Raw genomic sequence first — 21,664 nt, 5'->3', positions numbered from 1 at the left:
ACCTCCCACTTGGAGGCTTAGCTGCAGCCCAGGGCTTGCCTAAGTTTTTGAAAATCCTACCGAGTGGAGAGCAAACCTCCCACTCAGGGGCTTAGCTGCAGCCCAGTGCTCGCGTAAGATTTTGAAAATCCTACCAAGTGGAGAGCAAACCTCCCACTCGGGGGCTTAGCTGCAGCCCAGTGCTCGCCTAAGTTTGAAATCCATTTCGACTCACAAGGATGACGAGTTCAGGTCGACTGATACCTTCTCCTTCCGAGCTTCGCCGCAAATACAATGTGTGCTATGTCCCAACCCGCAAGGATGCAGGTCGACTACAACCTGTACTCCAGCCTGCAAGATTACGTCACTAGCACTAAAATATATACCGAGTGAAGAGCAATGTTCACTCGAAAGCAGATGCAAACATATTCAACGGCAAAACCATGTTCAGATAGCATCCGACGGATCCAGAAGTGCTCAGGCATCGAGCCTGTTAAGGTTTATCGGTTACAAAAACCACTCGGCATTCCGAGGTAAATTTAAGGCATCAAGAATAGAAGTTTTTTACTCCTCCGGTGGAGTACTGGAAGGCATGACAAACTCGTCCAGGTCGATTCCATCTGCAATCCGAGTGGCAGCAGCAATGAAGGTCTCATTGAAAGATTGGAAATCATGCTTCTTAGTATTGGACACCTTGAGGGACGCCAACTTGTCCTCTCGCGCGTCCTTGAAGTGAACCCAAACCAGAGACAGAGCAAGAACAGCACCACACCTGGCAGAAGACTTCTTCCATTCTTGAACTCGACTTGGAACTTCGTTCAGTTGAGTCATTAGAGACTCAAGGTCATTCTGAAGTGTTTCCCCCGGCGAGAGTGATTTGTCGATGCATGACGTTGCAACCTTCAGCCTAGCAAGATAGTCGACCACAGCAGCAACACGAGACTCCAGTCGGAGCACGTTCATGGCAGTTTCATCCTTCACAAATGAGTTGATGGGGTCCAAGCTCGTCTCCACTCGACTAGTCTCCTCTTCAAAGTTTTGGCAGAATTCTGTAAACACAACCCAAATATAAGCTAGCAGTCCTAAAATGAGTCAATGATTCCAAGTCAGTTGGATATAAGAGATTACCTTCGAGAATGAGGAATAACTTCTTGGCGAGCCCTCCCAGATAAGCCTCTAAGTCGTTCTTCTTTCCCACTAGTTCGCTAGACTTGTCACTCAGGGCTATCTTGTCATTCTTCAGTCGACTGACCTCCTTGTTGGCCGCATCGAGAGAAGCTTTCAGATTGGTATTCTCCTCTTCAAGTTTGCTGATTGATGCCAACTTTTCTTCTGCGAGTTTCGTCTTGTCCGAAGTTGCTTTCTGCACCTCGGCGAGGTCAAGGTCGTTCTTCTTCAGAGCATCCTTCAGTTTATCTGCAAAATGATAGTGAGATCAGACTCAGGAATGGACAGAAAAAAGGGCAGTCGTCAAGGTTCTCACCAAACATACCTTTTGCCTCCTCCTTTGCCTTCGTGAAGTTCTCCTGGACAAGCTTCAGATCAAGTTCGAGCTGGATATGCTTGTTATCCAACTCAGTATAACGAGCCACAAGCTCGCAAGATTTCTGTGAAAGATCAGTCTACAGACATCAAAAATAGATCACTTCCGAGTGACTAAAAGGAAAAATCATAGCATTTCTAAGACTACAGCCGAATCAAAATATTCAACAGTTGTCACACCCTAGCTAGTCATGCATTAGAGTGTTGCATCATGTTTACTTTTCATCAGAAACTTGAAATGGGGATGACAGAACCCCCAGTCCCCTCTGAAACCAACTAGGGTTACTAAAATAATTTTTCAATGAACCTGAAATGCCCTTCTAAAATGTCCATCATTTTAGCCTTGGTTCAGAACCTCTGACAAAAGTGGTGCACATTTTTCTAGGCCATCATAGGGTCTTTGAATTAAATCATAGCTATTTGAATTTGGGCATTTAAAATAATATAAAATATTTAAATGCTCAAATATCTCCAAACTAAAATGTTTCATGTTGGAAATAATCCAACTATGAGCCAGGAGTAGTTTGGTGATTTTTGGAGATGGCTAGGTATTTTAATTAATTCAACAAAGTTGCAGTTATATTAAATAAAACAGAAAACAGAAAAAAACTAAAAGGGGGAAGCTTACCTGGGCTCCTCCCTGTTCAGCCCAGCCAGCTGGCCGGCCCAGCCAGCAGCCGGCCCAGCCCACCTCCCTCCTCTGTCGTCTTCGTCCCGACAGAGGGAGGGGAGTGTGGCCGGCGCGCGCGCACGGCCACCGCGCCACGCCACCTGCTCGCCTGCCTGCCTGCCCTCCCCTCCTCGCTCGACGCCCTGGACGACGCCACGCCTCTCCCCCTGCTCCCTCTCACTCTCCCCCGTTTCTCCCTCGCTCTCTCTCGCTCTCGGCCGAAGCACACCGTCGCCGCCGTTCGCCGTAGCCACTGCCTCCGACCACCCCTCGCTCCCCCGAGTAGCTCAAAAGCTCCGCCACAACTCCCTCTTCCTCCCCACCGCTCCACGAGTCCCCGGAAGCCCTGCATCACCGGCACGTCGCCGTTCCCCTCTTCGGACTCCGACCACCGTCGCCGTCAAATTCGTCGTCTTCGACGCGTCCCCGAGCCCGCTTCGACGCCCACTGCAACCGCGGTGAGCCCCGAGTCGTTTCCCCCTCTCCTTCCCCTCGTTCCCTCACCGTAGCTGCATCTCCACCACGGCCGAACCTCCGCCGTCGCCGAGCTCACCATCGACGCAGCTCCGGTGACCATTTGGTCACCCCGGCGAGTCCAACACGTTCGCAAGAACCAGTAGAGCATCCCTAGCGCCTCACTCTGCTCGACTTCGAGCTCCAGCACCACTCCCGTGCACGACCGAACCCCGGCGGCCGCAACCGAGCTCGCCGCCGTCGACTCCGGCCACCCCGACCCCAACGGACTCCGCCAAGAGCCGCGGGTCGTCCTCAGCTTCACTCCGGTGGTCGCCGCGTTCCATTTGGTGGCCGAAACGGCCAAAACCACTATCGCCGCCGCACTGTTGGTCGCCGCCGGCCAGAACTCCGGCGAGCTGACGTGGCCTAGTTGATTAACCACTAATCCACCACCTACTGACGCTGACAAGTGGGCCCCAGGGCTTAGTCAAAGCTAACCAGCCCGGGGTCAACGCGGGATTAGCCCCTGTGACACTGACGTGTGGACCCCACACGTCAGGTTTGACCCGAGCCAGCCCTGTTGACCTACTGATGTCACTGTGATGTCAGGCTGACACAGTAATTGAATTTCTGGATTTAAATTAAATCAGGAAATTCCAGAATATTATTTAAACTTCAAAAATTCATAACTTTTATTCTGTAACTCCAAATTGGACAAATAATATATGAAAAATGATCAGAAAAATCCAATCTATCCATCTGTACTATTTTCATGCATGATCAAACAAGTTAACTTGATGTTTTAATCAGAACAAGAAAAGGCACTTTAAAAGGCCATATTTGAATTTGGAATTTGAATCTTTGATTCAAATTTGCTCAAACACATCTGGTTTTAGTTGCATTAGCCCAACACACTCATATTGCCATGTTTCATGCATGCATCATATTGTTGCACATTGTTTGGTGATGCCTGTGTATCGTTACCCTTTGCGACAGGATCTGTCCCCGAGGAGTACCGTGATTACCCTAACAAAGAATCGTATCCGTGCAACGAACCATCAGGCAAGCAACCAACCATTTGATCATATCGATACAATCCCATGTTCTCGCTCCTGCTCTCTTTTACTGCATTAAGACAACGCGATTCAAACTGCTGTGTGCTACGGTAGTTGAACCCATTTCCTCTGCATGACCTGTCATTGCCACAGTAACTAGATGAAACCCACTAGCATGTGTAGGAGTTGATTGAGCCATATGTATGTGTTGTTCCTACCTTGCTATGCCTGCTATGCTTAGAGTCGTGTCAGGTCTGGTTCATCTGGGTGATGGGCTAGAGTGAAATGTTAATGTCGGTAATGAGAGTGGTGTGGTGAACACGATTTGGTAAAGGTATCGATGAGAGGCCATGTAGGAGTACATGGTGGGTTGTTTCATTGAAGCCGACCTTAAGCATTGAGATCTGTATGTGTGATTTAAGAATCAGCTACTACCATGCATTGGGCCCTGAAATATGACCCCGCTCGACTTCTTATTCACCTTAGCTCTCTGTCCAGGAGTTGCAAGTAGTTTCTGGTGTTTGTAGCCTACTGGAGGCCGTGGACAGCGCTGACCGTAGGGGTGGGCTGTGATGCGGTAGGTACGTGGCACGGTGTACCGAATACCCGTTAGGTATCTCGGGAACCCTGTTCACATCGTTCGGGGCCGTATGGGAAACCTCGGCCGGACTCCCTGCGGATGGAACCTGAATAGGCGATAAACCTGGACTAGAGGCTTAAGTGTTTAGGTAGGTCGTGGTCTACACCCACGTCGGCTTTCGCTTGAAGTCTGCCGAGCACATATCGTGTGCAGACGCTAAGTGGTGGAAACATGTATGAAGAAGTACACCCCTGCAGGGTTAACATGATCTATTCGAATAGCCGCGTCCGCGGTAAAGGACTACTTGGTTGCCTATACAGTTCATAGACAAGTAAATGGAAACTACTAAAAGCCTCAAGATAAGTGTGAGTGCCGAGGATGGCTCTTCCTTAGGAAGACGGAGGTGGATCCTCGGTAGTGTATTGAAGTGGTGAATAGTGGACTCGTGTGCGCAAAACTATTTCAAACTGGAGTATCGTAGGATAGTCTAGCCAAGAGTCAAAGCTGGCTTGCTGCAATAACTCCACCAACCCTTCTTGATACTATGCATGTATGTAGGATCCGATGTAAGTCTTGCTGAGTACCTTTGTACTCATGTTGCTATAATCTACATTTTTACAGAAGACGCTGCAACCCCTTCTGATGGGTTCTATGTAGACGTTGACATCAACGAGTAGGCTAAAAGACCCAGGTGGTGACCCTGAGCTTGTGAAGGACCACATAGGATAGCCAGGCTTTCCAAGCCTCTTTTATTTTACTAGTTGTCTGTACTCAGACAAGTTACTTCCGCTGTTGGCTTGTATGATTGTATGACTTGTATGTTGGGTCGTGAGACCCGTATCTTTGTGTGTATGTTATGTATGGCTCACTGAGCCTTAAATAAAGTACTTGTGTCGTAGAGTCATGTCGTGATGCTTCGTTGTATTTGCACATATCGAGCATATTGTGTGTATGATTGAAATGCTTGGTATGTGTGGGATCTGACTATCTAGTTGTTTATCTTTAGTAGCCTCTCTTACCGGGAAATGTCTCCTAGTGTTACCGCTGAGCCATGGTAGCTTGCTACTGCTCTGGAACACTTAGGCTGGCCGGCATGTGTCCTTCTTCGTTCCTGTGTCTGTCCCTTCGGGGAAATGTCACGCTTTGAGTACCGGAGTCCTGTTAGCCCGCTACAGCCCGGTTTACCGGAGTCCTGCTAGCCCAGTGCTACAGCCCGGACCCACTTGCTGATGACCGACACGTTCGAAGCTGGGTCATGGATGCCTGTCCCTGTAAGTCTGTGCCACTTTGGGTTTACGACTAGTCATGTCAGCCCGGGCTCTTTATCATATGGATGCTAGCGACACTATCATATACGTGAGCCAAAAGGCGCAAACGGTCCCGGGAAAAGGGTAAGACGACACCCGTGGGGATACCGTGCGTGAGGCCGCAAAGTGATATGAGGTGTTACCAGCTAGATCGATGTGACATCGAGTCGGGGTCCTGACAGCGTTGGCATCAGAGCCGGACTGCCTGTAGGTTCTCCAAGCCAAACTGGTCGATGTTGAGTCTAGAAATTCTTAGTTATATGTAGGGGAATTGTTTGTGGGATGGAACGTAAGGCTCTTTTTACTCCTTATACCTTATGACATTCTGATCTGAGTCAGTCCATTCTTCCACCGGGGGTTAAGGAATTAGGATCTGTTCTCTCTATCAGGATCACGTGTTACTAATCAGTAGTACCTTATAAGTTTGATGGTTATCAGCCTAGTTCAGTTCTACTACCACATTATGTTGTAGGAATGGTTTCAGAACTTGATATGATGATGTTGAGTGTGTACGAAATCCTTTGTCAAATGTCTCAATATCCTTTTTGAGCATTTACAGCTGTTATGCTGCCGAAATTTTGCTAGAAATTCTAATGCCTTTGCATTATGATTATGCTTTCAGATGGCCACTCGCGACCTCAATCAAGTGGTTCGCCTGACTCGATGCCTAGATGTACCCGGCCATACTGCTAAGTTGGTCAGGGTAATGACTGAGGCTGGATACCGCTGGTATCCTGAGTACACGGTCGAAGAGCAATTCCGAGACTTTAATCAAAGCCAGTATCTCTGCACTGTCAGGATATTTCCATCTTATCCTGGATCCACTGAGCCTCTTCACTGCTCCTATGGACTCGGGGTTACTATCGAGATGGCTGTGCAGGATGCCGCCTACTCTATGATGACCATTATGCGAGTCAGATCTGGGTTATTTCGGGACTCTGATTTCCGGTATATGCCAGGATCACTTCCGGGAGCACAAGGGTATCTCCAGGCTATCTACGCTGACTCCACTCAGGAGGATTCACGGACTCGCACCACTGCTGAAATGCTCGAGGATAAGGACCGTGAAAATCGGGCCTTAAGGTTAGAGCTCTTCAATACCCGTGCTGACCACTGGGCCACTTTGACTCGGTTCGCACCGGCGGTGCAAGCTGGATTTTCAGATATGCGTGATCTCTATCCTGTGAGATCTGCTCTGCCAGACGTGATGGTTTGGCGTGATGTAGGAGGCATCACCCCACCTCGCGGTCCCCGTAGGCCACCGTTTGTTGGTCCAAGGCCTCATCCTAGCCCCTATGGTCCACAAGCTCCGCGAGATCGTCTGTTTCCGGATGAACATGTTGAGCTTCCAGGCTATGGAGGTGACTTCTACGAGGACTACTACGGATCGGTCTGAGTTAGTAGTAGTATCACTAGTTCGCACTAGCTGTGTCGTCTGTTGTCCTGCGTGTCTCGTGGGATATGACCTAGTTTGTACTCTTTCCGGAGACGTAGAAAAATAATGTATAGGAGCTTGAGATGCCTCCGATGAGATGTAATCCTCTTTTCACTGTTTTAGTACTTTGCTTGGTCTTGTACTAAACCTGTATGGTGTGTATGACGATGGAATAAAGAAGCAGTTTTCTGTATCTACCATGTCATACGGATGATCATCTTGCATCTCGAGTTATTCCTTACATTCTATATCCTATGTCGGAATTTTATCATTCTGACTAAATCATTGTCTTGTTTACCTAGGATGGTCAACACACACGCTAATCCTGCTTCCCAAGAGCAGGCCGAAGGCAGTGAAGCCAGGAATGAAAATCTGCCTCATCCTCCTTCACTAGCCGAGGTTATGATGGAAGCTGAGAGAAACAAGCGGGAGACAAACCGTTTGTTGGAGCGTATAGAACAGAATACAGCACACCATCAGAGGACTAACGTGGTGTCACTCAGTGATTTTATCAAATTGCATCCACCCACGTTCCACCACTCCGTCGAGCCTCTCGACGCTGATGACTGGCTTCGCAGTATCTCTCACAAACTGCGTTCCGCGCTGGTAGCGGAGGCTGACAAGGTCACCTTTGCTGCATATCATCTTGAAGGCCCCGCCAGTCTATGGTGGGAGAATTATGGAGCTATGCGCCCCGCAGGCCATGTCACAACTTGGGCTGAATTCAGCGACGCTTTCCGTGAGCATCACATTCCGGAGGGTCTCATGGACCGTAAGCGTGAAGAATTTTGCAATTTCACCCAAGGCCGACTTTCTGTGGATGTCTATAGCAGGGAGTTTGGTAATCTTGCACGATATGCAACCTAGGAAGTTTCTACTGACGCCAAGAAGCAAGCAAGGTTCCGCAAGGGCCTTAGCCCTGAGCTTCGCCGCGACCTCCGTCTGCATGAGTGCACATCCTTTTCGAAACTTGTCAACAAAGCCATCAGTGCTGAAACTGGTCAGACTGACTATGACGCAACACGCAAGCATGGACGTGACACGGGTTCCTCATCCGGTGCTGGTCCTCAGAAGCGCCGCGTGTGGGTACCCAACACCGCCCTGCCACCCAGGTTCACACCGAGGCCATCTTTCCAGGCGCCTCGCCCTGTTCAACAGTCTGCTCCAGCTAAGCCCTATGGGGGTCCAACCAATAATGCTCCTCCACGTACCAGTTCCGTGACTTGTTTCAAGTGTGGGGAATCTGGTCACTATATGCGTGAGTGCCCCCAGACCAACCCCAATCAATCTGCTAAAGCTGTTGGCCGTGGCAAGCCGACAGGAAAAGTGTTTCATGCCAAACCGGTCACCGCTTCACGTGGCCATGTCAACTGTGTCTCTGCCGAAGAAGCTCAAGAAGATCCCAACGTCGTTCTCGGTACGCTTCTTGTTAATTGCCACCCGGCATCCGTTCTTTTCGATACAGGAGCCTCTCATTCTTTTATATCGGAAAATTATGCTCGTTTGCATAACGTTGCATTCTGTGACTTGCCATCCTCTATGGTAATTCAAACTCCGGGATCCAAATGGCAAACTTCTAGAGTAAGCCATGGAAATGAAATCCAAGTCGACAGACTTGTTTTTCTTGCATCTTTGATAGCCCTTAAATCTTCAGATATTAATATCATTTTGGGTATGGACTGGATGTCAGCTCATCATGCCCAAATCGATTGCTTTTCTAGGACTGTTCAACTCACCCATCCTTCGGGGAAGATAGTCAATGTTTTGACTCGAATAGCCAAGCGACAATTATATTCTCTTAACGCCAACCCTTTGCCAGACCTTGAGGACGTTCCGGTAGTCTGTGACTTTCCGGATGTCTTTCCAGAGGAATTGCCAGGTGTTCCACCTGACCGGGATGTTGAGTTCGTAATTGACCTCATTCCAGGAACCGTTCCGATTGCTAGAAGACCTTATAAGATGGCACCATTAGAACTAGCCGAGCTTAAGAAACAACTCGATGAATCCTTAAAAAAGGGTTTCATTCGCCCTAGTTCATCTCCGTGGGCCTGCCCCGTCCTATTCGTCAAGAAGAAGGATGGTACGGACCGCATGGTTGTAGATTACCGACCTGTCAATTTGGTCACAATCAAGAACAAATATCCACTTCCCAGGATCAACGATCTGTATGATCAGCTCGCTGGATCCTCAGTCTTCTCCAAAATGGATCTGAGGTTGGGATACCATCAAATCAAAATCAGGAACGGGGACATTCCTAAAACGGCCTTTGTTACTCGTTATGGCCAATACGAGTACACCGTCATGTCCTTCGGTTTGACCAACGCTCCAGCCACTTTTTCTCGGTTAATGAACTCAATCTTCATGGAGTATTTGGATAAATTCGTCGTAGTTTATCTCGATGATATACTCATCTACTCCAAGAACGAGGAAGAACACGCCGAACATCTAAGGCTAGTGTTGCAGAAACTTCGAGAGCATCGCCTTTATGCCAAATTTTCAAAATGTGAATTCTGGTTGCCAGAAGTGACCTATCTGGGTCATGTAATATCTGGTAAAGGTATCGCTGTTAACCCTGAGCGAGTTCAAGCCGTCCTTGACTGGACTCCACCTGAATCTGTCAAGCAAGTTCGGAGTTTTCTAGGCTTAGCGAGCTATTGCCGTCGCTTTGTCGAGAACTTCTCCAAAGTTGCTAAACCCCTAACCGAACTCCTCAAGAAAGATAAGAAGTTCGAATGGACTCCACAATGTGAGCACAGCTTTCAGGAACTGAAAAGACGCCTGACTTCTGCTCCCGTGCTGGTACCGCCAGACTTCTCCAAAGATTTTGTTATCTACTGCGACGCCTCGCGACAAGGACTAGGTTGCATTCTCATGCAAGATCGACACGTAATTGCCTATGCTTCACGGCAATTGCACCCACATGAGGAGAATTATCCTACCCATGATCTAGAACTTGCAGCCGTAGTCTATGCACTTAAGACCTGGCGACATTACCTCCTCGGTAATCGTTGCGAAATATTCACTGATCACCAAAGCCTGAAGTACATCTTCACCCAACCGGATCTGAATCTCAGGCAAAGACGTTGGGTTGAATTGATCACAGACTTCGACTTAGGAATAACCTATACCCCAGGGAAAGCCAACGTCATGGCTGATGCGCTAAGTCGTAAATCTTATTGTAACAACCTGATGTTACAACAAAGTCAACCGCTTCTCCATGAGGAATTTCGGAAGCTTAACCTTCACATTGTACCTCAAGGTTTTCTTTCCACCTTGGTGGCAAAACCTACACTTACGGATCAAATCATCGCTGCCCAAAAGCGAGATAAGGGAATCTCTAAAATCAAAGAGAACATTGCTAGCGGAGGTGCTAGTTGCTTCTCCACTAATGATCATGGTGTTGTGTATTTTGAGAACCGTCTAGTGGTTCCCAAGAACCAGCATCTACGGCAGTTGATCCTTAAGGAGGCCCATGAATCTCCTCTCACCATTCAACCCGGTAGTACTAAAATGTATCAGGACCTACGCCAGAGGTTCTGGTGGACTAGGATGAAGAGAGAAATTGCTCAGTATATTGCCAATTGCGACGTCTGCCGTCGTGTAAAAGCAGAGCATCAACGACCTGCTGGCACCCTTCAACCCTTAGCTATTCCTGAATGGAAATGGGATAAAATTGGTATGGATTTCATTACCGGCTTTCCCAGGACCAAAAGAGGGAATAATGCTATCTTCGTCGTGGTCGATCGTCTTTCCAAAGTAGCTCATTTCTTACCTGTTCGTGATAGTATAACCGCTAGCCAGCTGGCAGACTTATACATCTCCCGAATAGTGTCCCTTCATGGTGTTCCTTTGGAAATCAATTCGGATCGAGGAAGTCTTTTCACCTCTCGATTTTGGGAAAGTTTCCAAAATGCTATGGGAACCCGTCTCTCCTTTAGCACCGCTTTCCACCCTCAGTCAAGTGGTCAAGTGGAACGCGTCAATCAGATTCTAGAAGACATGCTTCGAGCCTCCGTTATCTCTTTCGGAATGGACTGGGAGAAGTGCCTTCCATTTGCCGAATTCGCTTACAACAACAGCTATCAATCTAGCTTGGGTAAAGCCCCTTTTGAAGTTCTCTATGGACGACGATGTCGAACACCCCTTAACTGGTCAGAGACCGGGGAAAGACAATTCTTTGGCCCGGATATGATTCAGGAAGCAGAAGAACAAGTTCGTATCGTTCGTGAAAAATTGAAAACAGCCCAATCCCGTCAAAAGAGTCAATATGACCGAAAACATAAGGCTATGACTTTCGAGGTTGACGAGAAGGCTTATCTTCGGGTCACCCCTCTGAAGGGAACCCATCGTTTCGGTATCAAAGGCAAATTGGCTCCTCGTTACATTGGACCTTTTCGCATTCTTGCCAAACGAGGAGAAGTTGCCTACCAGTTGGAACTACCTCCGCACCTCTCCAGAGTTCACGATGTCTTCCACGTTTCTCAACTCAGGCGTTGCTTCTCGGATCCTATCCGTGAAGTGGACCACGAAACGCTTGATCTCCAAGATAATCTTACATATCGAGAGTACCCCATTCGTATCCTCGATCAAACCGAACGTACCACGCGACGTCATAATATCAAGTTTCTCAAGGTTCAATGGTCGCACCATTCTGAAGATGAAGCAACTTGGGAAAGGGAGGATCGTCTTCGACTCGAATATCCCGCCTTCTTCTCGGAGGAACCCAAATCTCGGGACGAGATTCTTTTGAGTGGGGGTGAGTTGTCACACCCTAGCTAGTCATGCATTAGAGTGTTGCATCATGTTTACTTTTTCATCAGAAACTTGAAATGGGGATGACAGAACCCCCAGTCCCCTCTGAAACCAACTAGGGTTACTAAAATAATTTTTCAATGAACCTGAAATGCCCTTCTAAAATGTCCATCATTTTAGCCTTGGTTCAGAACCTCTGACAAAAGTGGTGCACATTTTTCTAGGCCATCATAGGGTCTTTGAATTAAATCATAGCTATTTGAATTTGGGCATTTAAAATAATATAAAATATTTAAATGCTCAAATATCTCCAAACTAAAATGTTTCATGTTGGAAATAATCCAACTATGAGCCAGGAGTAGTTTGGTGATTTTTGGAGATGGCTAGGTATTTTAATTAATTCAACAAAGTTGCAGTTATATTAAATAAAACAGAAAACAGAAAAAAACTAAAATGGGGAAGCTTACCTGGGCTCCTCCCTGTTCAGCCCAGCCAGCTGGCCGGCCCAGCCAGCAGCCGGCCCAGCCCACCTCCCTCCTCTGTCGTCTTTGTCCCGACAGAGGGAGGGGAGTGTGGCCGGCGCGCGCGCACGGCCACCGCGCCACGCCACCTGCTCGCCTGCCTGCCTGCCCTCCCCTCCTCGCTCGACGCCCTGGACGACGCCACGCCTCTCCCCCTGCTCCCTCTCACTCTCCCCCGTTTCTCCCTCGCTCTCTCTCGCTCTCGGCCGAAGCACACCGTCGCCGCCGTTCGCCGTAGCCACTGCCTCCGACCACCCCTCGCTCCCCCGAGTAGCTCAGAAGCTCCGCCACAACTCCCTCTTCCTCCCCACCGCTCCACGAGTCCCCGGAAGCCCTGCATCGCCGGCACGTCACCGTTCCCCTCTTCGGACTCCGACCACCGTCGCCGTCAAATTCGTCGTCTTCGACGCGTCCCCGAGCCCGCTTCGACGCCCACTGCAACCGCGGTGAGCCCCCGAGTCATTTCCCCCTCTCCTTCCCCTCGTTCCCTCACCGTAGCTGCATCTCCACCACGGCCGAACCTCCGCCGTCGCCGAGCTCGCCGTCGACGCAGCTCCGGTGACCATTTGGTCACACCGGCGAGTCCAACACGTTCGCAAGAACCAGTAGAGCATCCCTAGCGCCTCACTCTGCTCGACTTCGAGCACCAGCACCACTCCCGTGCACGACCGAACCCCGGCGGCCGCAACCGAGCTCGCCGCCGTCGACTCCGGCCACCCCGACCCCAACGGACTCCGCCAAGAGCCGCGGGTCGTCCTTAGCTTCACTCCGGTGGTCGCCGCGTTCCATTTGGTGGCCGAAACGGCCAAAACCACTATCGCCGCCGCACTGTTGGTCGCCGCCGGCCAGAACTCCGGCGAGCTGACGTGGCCTAGTTGATTAACCACTAATCCACCACCAACTGACGCTGACAAGTGGGCCCCAGGGCTTAGTCAAAGCTAACCAGCCCGGGGTCAACGCGGGATTAGCCCCTGTGACACTGACGTGTGGACCCCACACGTCAGGTTTGACCCGAGCCAGCCCTGTTGACCTGCTGATGTCACTGTGATGTCAGGCTGACACAGTAATTGAATTTCTGGATTTAAATTAAATCAGGAAATTCCAGAATATTATTTAAACTTCAAAAATTCATAACTTTTATTCTGTAACTCCAAATTGGACAAATAATATATGAAAAATGATCAGAAAAATCCAATCTATCCATCTGTACTATTTTCATGCATGATCAAACAAGTTAACTTGATGTTTTAATCAGAACAAGAAAAGGCACTTTAAAAGGCCATATTTGAATTTGGAATTTGAATCTTTGATTCAAATTTGCTCAAACACATCTGGTTTTAGTTGCATTAGCCCAACACACTCATATTTCCATGTTTCATGCATGCATCATATTGTTGCACATTGTTTGGTGATGCCTGTGTATCGTTACCCTTTGCGACAGGATCTGTCCCCGAGGAGTACCGTGATTACCCTAACGAAGAATCGTATCCGTGCAACGAACCATCAGGCAAGCAACCAACCATTTGATCATATCGATACAATCCCATGTTCTCGCTCCTGCTCTCTTTTACTGCATTAAGACAACGCGATTCAAACTGCTGTGTGCTACGGTAGTTGAACCCATTTCCTCTGCATGACCTGTCATTGCCACAGTAACTAGATGAAACCCACTAGCATGTGTAGGAGTTGATTGAGCCATATGTATGTGTTGTTCCTACCTTGCTATGCCTGCTATGCTTAGAGTCGTGTCAGGTCTGGTTCATCTGGGTGATGGGCTAGAGTGAAATGTTAATGTCGGTAATGAGAGTGGTGTGGTGAACACGATTTGGTAAAGGTATCGATGAGAGGCCATGTAGGAGTACATGGTGGGTTGTTTCATTGAAGCCGACCTTAAGCACTGAGATCTGTATGTGTGATTTAAGAATCAGCTACTACCATACATTGGGCCTTGAAATATGACCCCGCTCGACTTCTTATTCACCCTAGCTCTCTGTCCAGGAGTTGCAAGTAGTTTCTGGTGTTTGTAGCCTACTGGAGGCCGTGGACAGCGCTGACCGTAGGGGTGGGTTGTGATGCGGTAGGTACGTGGCACGGTGTACCGAATACCCGTTAGGTATCTCGGGAACCCTGTTCACATCGTTCGGGGCCGTATGGGAAACCTCGGCCGGACTCCCTGCGGATGGAACCTGAATAGGCGATAAACCTGGACTAGAGGCTTAAGTGTTTAGGTAGGTCGTGGTCTACACCCACGTCGGCTTTCGCTTGAAGTCTGCCGAGCACATGTCGTGTGCAGACGCTAAGTGGTGGAAACATGTATGAAGAAGTACACCCCTGCAGGGTTAACATGATCTATTCGAATAGCCGCGTCCGCGGTAAAGGACTACTTGGTTGCCTATACAGTTCATAGACAAGTAAATGGAAACTACTAAAAGCCTCAAGATAAGTGTGAGTGCCGAGGATGGCTCTTCCGTAGGAAGACGGAGGTGGATCCTCGGTAGTGTATTGAAGTGGTGAATAGTGGACTCGTGTGCGCAAAACTATTTCAAACTGGAGTATCGTAGGATAGTCTAGCCAAGAGTCAAAGCTGGCTTGCTGCAATAACTCCACCAACCCTTCTTGATACTATGCATGTATGTAGGATCTGATGTAAGTCTTGCTGAGTACCTTTGTACTCATGTTGCCATAATCTACATTTTTACAGAAGACGCTGCAACCCCTTCTGATGGGTTCTATGTAGACGTTGACATCAACGAGTAGGCTAAAAGACCCAGGTGGTGACCCTGAGCTTGTGAAGGACCACATAGTATAGCCAGGCTTTCCAAGCCTCTTTTATTTTACTAGCTGTCTGTACTCAGACAAGTTACTTCCGCTGTTGGCTTGTATGATTGTATGACTTGTATGTTGGGTCGTGAGACCCGTATCTTTGTGTGTATGTTATGTATGGCTCACTGAGCCTTAAATAAAGTACTTGTGTCGTAGAGTCATGTTGTGATGCTTCGTTGTATTTGCACATATCGAGCATATTGTGTGTATGATTGAAATGCTTGGTATGTGTGGGATCTGACTATCTAGTTGTTTATCTTTAGTAGCCTCTCTTACCGGGAAATGTCTCCTAGTGTTGCCGCTGAGCCATGGTAGCTTGCTACTGCTCTGGAACACTTAGGCTGGCCGGCATGTGTCCTTCTTCGTTCCTGTGTCTGTCCCTTCGGGGAAATGTCACGCTTTGAGTACCGGAGTCCTGTTAGCCCGCTACAGCCCGGTTTACCGGAGTCCTGCTAGCCCAGTGCTACAGCCCGGACCCACTTGCTGATGACCGACATGTTCGAAGCTGGGTCATGGATGCCTGTCCCTGTAAGTCTGTGCCACTTTGGGTTTACGACTAGTCATGTCAGCCCGGGCTCTTTATCATATGGATGCTAGCGACACTATCATATACGTGAGCCAAAAGGCGCAAACGGTCCCGGGAAAAGGTAAGACGACACCCGTGGGGATACCGTGCGTGAGGCCGCAAAGTGATATGAGGTGTTACCAGCTAGATCGATGTGGCATCGAGTCGGGGTCCTGACAACAGTAGTCTCGGGGACTACACCCAGTTGGTGCACTCAGCGTGCCCCCACTGGTTCTACCGGCTCGGATCGATCAGTCGACCGAAAGAGACAAAAAGGTTATGATCCCAAATCATAGCTAACTGCCAGCAGTCAGCTAAAGTTTCAAAAAAGAAGTTCTTCACACCATAGTCGACTGCCAGCAGTCGACCACGGTCTTGGGGACTACACCCAGTGGGTGCACTCAGCGTGCCCCCACTGGTTCCATGATTCCATTCGACCAGACCGAGTGGAAAAAGTAAAGAGAAAAAGTTCAAGGTATAAAGACTATAGTCGACTGCCAGCAGTCCACCATAATCTTGGGAACTACACTCAGTGGGTGCACTCAGCGTGCCCCCACCAGTCCAGATATTCAGTCGACACACCCAGTGGGTGTACAGATTCTAAGATCTTCAGAAAGAAAAGTTTTCAGGTACCATATCCTAGCAGAACAGGCAGTGATCAACTAACCTGGACGTTGCTCTAAAGGGCTGAGCTCGCATCATAAGCTGCTTGGCTGGCGTCTCGAATCGCCTTCACCTGCTCCATCATGACCCCCGCCTGGCGTATAGCTTCCTTGGCAGCACCTGCTTGGTCCTCTGGGACGTGGTGTGTGGAGAAGAGGGAAGGCGGATCAGCACTTGACGATGAAGGGCGGGCACTCGTCAGCAGCACCGCAAAGGACACGGTAGCCCGAGTGACGTTGCCTCCCTCCGGAACAACATCTCAGGCGCTGATACAACCTGAGCAGTCTTGCCGGCAGACATCTTCATGTTCCTCCTTTGCCTCAGCGGCTCCTCATCGTCATCATCGGGGAGATCGATGACATGAGGTGGGGCTACAAGAAAGATTCAAAGTTAAAAATGAAGATCCAATCGACTTAAAGTGAAACCACAGAGATCATACCACGGTTGGAGGTAGCAGCATCTTCCGTTTCATGGTCCTCGTTCCTGGCTAAGGTCTCAGAGGTAGCAGCACTGCAGATTCCGAAAATCAGTCGGTTAGCTAACGAGTCGACCAAGAGTTTACTCATGCCAAACGAGAAAACACAAGTTCTACTATTACCCAAAAATAGTAGGGATCGCCATCCTCATCTTCGGCAGGGCCTTCGTCGGCTTTGACGGTGCCGCTCGGGGTTGCTTCGACGCTTTCTCAGTCGGCGCCAGAGAGGTCGTCCGAGGACGTTTAGTCGACTGCCCAGTAGGCACAGTCGCTTTGCCACGCTCGACTGCAGGGTCATGGGCGAGCTTGGATCGCCTTTCAGTGCAAGGAGGGTCGACCTCTTCCTCCTCTTCCTCCTCAACCTCTTCACCAGAATCGTCGTCTTCTTCATCCTCCTGACCGTCAGATTGCCACTCCTCTTGACTTTCACCTCCACTCCCCTCCTCCTCCTCGACCTGTTCTTGCGCCCCATTGGGCATTGAGTACATCTCGGTAGTGACCTGGAAGAGAACAAACATGACGAGAATCAGTCGACTGAATTCTAACAACACGGAATAAAGGAAGCTGGATCAGAGTCGGGGGTATGTAATTGGCCATTGTCTGGCTGGTACGAATGGTCGAGTGGAGGGATACTCCTGGCTCCTTGGGAGTTGTCTGTGTTCCTTGTTATGGCAATCATCCACCTCTCCAACGTGGCATCCTCGGCCTCCTCCGGGTGGACCCGAGTGGTGTCTTCAGTGCCAGAGTACATCCACAACGGATGGTCTCTATATTGGAGCGGTTGGATGCACCGTTGAAGGAAAACCTCCAGCAGGTCCATGCCAGTCACCCCATCATGGATAAGTTGAACTGCATGCTCGACCAACACCTTAACCTGAGCCTTCTCCTCCGGGACCACCTTCAGAGAGGACGGCTTGCTCACTCGATCCATGGAGAAAGGAGGGAGTCCAGTCGACTGCCCTGGCATCGGCTCGTCTTGGCAGTAGAACCAGGTCGACTGCCACCCTCGAACCGACTCAAGAAGGACCATGGCTAGAAAATCGCTTTTACCCCACATTTGGACCCTGAGACCCCCACACATTTGAATCACTTGGGTTCTCTCGTCACTCGGATTGGCTTTCTTCACCGTCTGAGAGCGATAGGTGAAGATGTGTTTGAAAAGGCCCCAATGCGGCCGGCAACCTAAGAAATTCTCACACAAAGACACGAAAGCTGCGAGATACACTATGGAGTTGGGTGTGAAGTGGTGGAGTTGATCCCCAAAGAAGTTCAGAAATCCCCGAAAGAAAGGGTGGGACCATTCTTGTAATGGCCCGTGAATGACTTTAAGGCACGGGCGGGTAACCGCCAATTCACTCTTCACACCTTGCCCTTATCCTCTGCCACGTATGCCGCGTGCATCAAGTGGGGTAGGTAACCGAGGCCCGTTGTGTGGAGGGGCATCAAGGCAGGGGCCCCAGTCTTTTGGGATTGGTGGAGGAGGACAGTGGTTACTCGTTGGGGAATCAGCCCCAAGCCCCCAGATCGCCTATAAAAAGGAGGAGCGGGGGAGGAGTGGAGGCATTAATCTACATCCCTCTCGTCCTCCATTTTGCTTTGTCTTGATTATGCTGGAAGGGAGAGCCCGGGGCCAGGCCCCGGGCCCTAGCTTGGGGCGATGATGCCAAGTAATGGTGCTGGCACTCGGGGAGTGGGTCTAGTCCAAGTCCAAGGAGAAGTGCTTGGGATCATCAGAAATCCTAGTATTGCCCCTTTCCTTGGAACTGGGGTTGATGTTGATGAGGAGGGCGCCTTCCTGCCCGCCAAGGTGAGGTGCAGTGCGCCTCGGGCATCCTAGCTATCTTGGCCGCATGCAGTCTCTCCGGGAGGAGTACCGGACCGCGAGGCCGGCGTTTCCACAGAGAGGTGTTGATGAAGATGAAGCCAGGGAAGACGGAGAAGGCGGGAGGCAAGTCGTCAAGTCGGAGTATGATCGCACCGCGCGTTTGTCTCATACTGGCGACCTATTGCCTCGTCTTTTCGTTCTTCCCCTCCCTCCCGGCACCGTCATCACTATCCTTCTGGTCGCCGGGGAGGGGGCCGCTCTTTTGCTGCCTTCGCCTCCTCCAACAGTCTTCCAGCTGAGCTTTGGTGGTTGATTCCACTGTCGCTCGAGCTAGGGCTTCTTGCTGGTCCTGGAGGTGGTGACTGATGAAGCCATGTACCTAGGGTAGGGTCATGGACCTATCCAAAGTACCCTCCCCAATGACATCTCTCAAAGAAACTACCTTTCAGTCGACCTGAAAGGATTCCACTCGGCGGACTCGAAGACACTCGACCATGATGCCACTCACTCGACCGCGAGGAGATCTAGAGTCACTTTGCACACAAACGGTATGTCATTAAGTAGTCTTTAGATAGCACTTTATGTGGGCGTTACCAGTAACCCCCTGTGTTAATGTACTTTAAACCCTGCATAACTGAGGGCTGGAGAGGGCTGGCAAACTCTATATAAGCCACCCCCCTCCTCAGTGTAAAGGGTTCGCACCCTGTAACTCATACACATATAATCCAGTTGACTGCCTCCGGGCTCCGAGATGTAGGGCTGTTACTTCCTCCTAGAAGGGCCTGAACTCGTAAATCTCTTGCATATACAACTACTCCATAGCTAGGATCTTGCCTCTCCATACCTACCCCCCTTTCTACTGTCAGACTTATAACCACGACAGTTGGCGCCCACCGTGGGGCGGGTGTCTTAGCAACTTATTAGAGAAGTTGCAATTTTTTTCGATCTCCTTCACCATGGTTTCACGCGGAGTTTTGGTCGAGGGCTGTGAGATCCGTCTCGGCGCGCTCACGTTCATCGCCGACGACTCTGCTTGGCTTCAAGAGGCTCCACTCGACATCGACGCGCTCCCGGTCCGCGGAGCGACACACTTTCGTGCGTGTGTTCGCATCGTCCTCCTGCGGCAACCGTCGACCCAGTATTGGTTGGTCGTTGTGTCCTCCTCCCTCCCTGCTTCCCGCCGGCGCAAGCGCTCCGGTCGGTCGAGGCTTCAGCGGTAGGTGAGGCACGCGGTGGCCCTCCAGTCAGCTATCCCCTATGTCGCGGTAATCGAGCCCGACGAATCTCTCTACAGCCTGTTCGACTGGCTCCGCAGAGACTGCATCCGAGTGCGACAGTAGTGATCCAGCGGCGGAGGTCCTGATGGTCAATGGACCGCGCAGTCCTCCTGGCTTCCCCTGCACCGACGGAGGCGACGGTGGAGGCGACCCAGCGCAGGTCCATGAAGAGTATCAACCCGATCCACTCACTTCGCTGCAAAGGGAAGATCTTCGCCGCCGGAACATGGATGCGCTGCATACTCCTATCATTGGAGAAACCCCCGAGGCTCGCGCCTTAGAGGACGCGCATTTGGCCAACTTGGCTGAGCGCACTCGACTGGAGAACCTCCAGCAAGCACTCGACGAGCGTGCACGGCAACGGGTCCCGGACTCCAGTCGACGTCAGCTCTTTCCACCACCAACTCAGGTATATCGAACTCCGATTCAGAATTTAGCAGCTGCAACCCGTATAGCAGAGTCAATTCAGCCTTCCCAGTCAGAGGCTGGCAGAGGCTTGATGCAGATCGGAGATTTGCTCCGGGTAGCAGGAGATAAAAATTCAGCCGTATCACAGTCACAGAACAGGATTCACAGCAGATCCGTCGCTGTGAATTCAGTCCAGTCGGCCCATAGCCCTAGATCGCCCCCAATGCGTGAGGGACGTGGAGGTCGGTGTGATTAGTATGATGATCGATTCAATCGTGATGATCAGCGTCGAGTGCCCACTCCACCCCCAAGAGGTGGGTCGTACGCTCCTCGACAGCAAGATGACGGACGCCAGCACAGTGTTGGGCGAAGGGTTCCAGTCGACCCCAGAGAACCAGGCTTTGATGCGAGATCCATCATCGTTCAAGGTTTGGTCGATCGGAACAGAGCTCACCAAGAAGGCCATGACCGAGATGTGCCCACCAGCAGCAGAGTTCACGTCTCAGGACCATAGTGTTTTAGCAGAGCCATCAGGGCCGCGGTGATCCCTCCCAATTTTAGATTGGCGACTAGAGTCAGTAAGTTCACCAGCGAGTCCAAGCCCGATACTTGGCTTGAAGACTACCGAGTGGCTGTTCAGATTGTTGGCGGCAATGATGAGGTAGCCATGAAACACCTGCCTCTTATGTTGGAAGGCTCAGGCAGAGCGTGGCTGAATCAGTTGGCACCTGGCAGCATTTACACTTGGGAAGATCTTGCCCGAGTGTTTGTTAGGACATTTGAAGGAACTTGCAAGCGACCAGCAGGGTTGACAGAGCTGCAGGTTTGTGTGCAAAAGTCGAATGACACTCTGAGGGATTACATCCAGAGGTGGATCACATTGCATCACACCGTGGAAAATGTATCTGACCACCAAGTAGTCAGTGCCTTCAAAGAAGGCGTTAAGAACAGGGAGTTAAGTTTGAAATTTGGTCGGACCAGAGACATGACCCTGAGTCGGATGATGGAGATTGCCACCAAGTATGCCAACGGTGAAGAAGAAGACCGACTCAGGAGTGGCAAGTACAAGCCAACCGGTCATGAAACTGGGGGAGGGAACTCCAGTCGGAAACAGAAGCGGAAAGCCGAGCCAGCTGCTCCTGGAGAAGCCTTGGCCGTGGCTCAAGGAAAGTTTAAAGGGAAGCCCAAAGCCCCTTGGAACCCTAAGAAGGTGAAAGACAGGGAGGGAAATGACGTGATGGATTTGCCATGCCACATCCACACGAAGAAAGATGAGGAGGGTAATTTCATTTACCCGAAGCATACCACTCGACAGTGTCGGCTCTAGATAC

This window comes from Triticum aestivum, chromosome 4B (assembly GCF_018294505.1).
Source record: "Triticum aestivum cultivar Chinese Spring chromosome 4B, IWGSC CS RefSeq v2.1, whole genome shotgun sequence".
Classification (NCBI taxonomy): domain Eukaryota; kingdom Viridiplantae; phylum Streptophyta; class Magnoliopsida; order Poales; family Poaceae; genus Triticum; species Triticum aestivum.
This window is presented reverse-complemented; position numbering follows the sequence as displayed.